This window comes from Cavia porcellus, unplaced genomic scaffold (assembly GCF_034190915.1).
Source record: "Cavia porcellus strain 051 isolate PalLab524CR breed Dunkin Hartley unplaced genomic scaffold, mCavPor4.1 scaffold_7, whole genome shotgun sequence".
Lineage (NCBI taxonomy): Eukaryota > Metazoa > Chordata > Mammalia > Rodentia > Caviidae > Cavia > Cavia porcellus.
In genome coordinates, this window is record NW_026947490.1 from 75,529,183 (window position 1) to 75,531,242 (window position 2,060).

Here is a 2,060-nt window from a genome sequence, read left to right on the forward strand (position 1 = left end):
ACAGCTCTATCCCTTATGTCTTGTGCAGAATACTTAGGGTGAGTAACACTCATAGCTTTAATGCCAGTGCCCTTGATTCTAGCACTGAACCATGAATCAGTCACATGCTCTAGATCCAGCCACCTCTGAGAAAGCCTCACTGTGACCACATGAGGCTTAGGGGGGACATTGAGACACAGCCATGACACCAGGGTAGTGTCCATAGTTGCCTTCTTTGCCCTTTTCTGAACTAGTGGCTACTAAAAGCAAAGAGGGGCCGGGAATGGTGGCCACGGAAGGTCAGTGCTGGTTGCCACTGGAGACCAACCCTGAGGTTACCAACCAGTTTCTCACACAATTAGGTCTCCATCCTAACTGGCAGTTTGTTGATGTATACGGGATGGATCCTAAACTATTCGGCATGGTACCAAGACCAGTACTTCTTTTCCCTACTATAGAAGAATATGAAGTATTCAGAACAGAAGAGGAGCAAAAGTAAAATCTCAGAGACAGGATGTTACATCATCTGTGTATTTCATGAAGCAAACCATCGGCAATGCCTGTAGAACAGCTAGAGTGATCCATGCTACTGCAAACAATAAAGACAAAATGCACTTGAATCTGGATCAAGCTTGAAAAACTTCCTAGGGCAGTCTGTGTGAGTGAGCCCTGAAGAGCGGCCAGATACCTGGAGAACTATGACACTATTCCAGTTACTCAGGAGACCAGTGCCCATGAAGGTCAGACTGAGGCACCAAATACAGATGAAAAAGTAGACCTTACTTTTATTGCATTAGTTCATGTAGATGGGCATCTCTGTGAATTAGATGGGCGGAAACCATTTCCGATTAACCATGGGGAAACTAGTGATGAGACTGTACTAGCAGATGCCAAAGAAGTTTGCAAAAAGTTTATGGAACATGGCCCTGATGAATTAAGATTCAATGCAATTGCTCTTTCTGCAGCTTAGATTGTCATGGGAAACACTAAATACTGTATTATTTGCAACAGAAGTTAAATTTCCGCTGCCGTATAATAATTCAAAATTTTTGATATTTTCATTAACTTGACTAATTAAAATTTATGTGAATTTAAAAAAAAAAGAAGAAGAAAGAGTCCTCTAGGGCACTGACCATGCTGCTGTTTGGCTAATGTGGATGAGTTTGTTGTTGGGATCTGACTTTCCCTTCCTTTTGGCTAACAGTCTGTGTTTCATTCTCAATCAGTTGCATTTTAAAATATCTGTCAAAACTTTTGTTGGCTAGAAATTTATTTCTGTCTCCTTTCACCTCTGTTCCTTAACTAGAAAAATGGAGAAATCTGAATATGTAAGGCTAGTCTTTGTGTTTTTCTCAATAGGGAGTACTGTTCCTAAAATCATTTCTTTTTTTCCATACTAAAGACCCTGAACAATAAAGCCAGGATAAGATGTGTAAAATTTCGACTACCTGTGCCTACACTTTAACACAATAAAAAATGTTTTAAAACGTGAAGCAAGAGTTTTCAAATTGACTAAGTATTTTAAGGCAATGGAAAAAAATCTTCAGGAAATTCAGACTCAGCTGAACTGGGCAAGTAATCTTTTGAGATGTGTATTTCTCACCTTGCTATAACTAGAAATCCAACTTTCAGACATGCAAATTTATGATTAAGGCTTAGGTAAAAATAAAAATCATGCCAGTATATCATTTTTAAAGGTTAATAAATTATGAATCTTTGCTTTATGTGTGTCAGCATCCTTGTATGTTTTATTTGCAGTGCCTACATGTGTACTTGTGTTTGTATATCATTTAGGTGGTACCAGAGTAATCTAAAAATAAGATCATGCAGTAATTTAAAAAAATGTAAATTTCAGTGTCTTCAGGAAACTCAGTGACTCCAGGAAATATTTTAGAAGCTGAAACAAAAGTGCTCTCAAAATTGTTAACATGCATTTTGCCTGTTACCCAATCCGTTATATTTTATTTGTTTGACGTTTGGCCAAGTATTTTCAGTTTCAAAAAGGCTGTAAAAGAGTACTAAAGCCATATAGGACATAGGGCATGGTAAAGCAGGCTGGGGAAATAAGCAAGACTATCAAT

General features: G+C 38.2%; 1 pseudogene; it reads left to right on the forward strand.

The window, feature by feature from the left end:
• The first annotated feature begins 262 nt into the window (after positions 1-262).
• On the forward strand, positions 263-1,703 carry LOC100713269 (ubiquitin carboxyl-terminal hydrolase isozyme L3-like; annotated as a pseudogene).
• Positions 1,704-2,060: the final 357 nt, after the last annotated feature.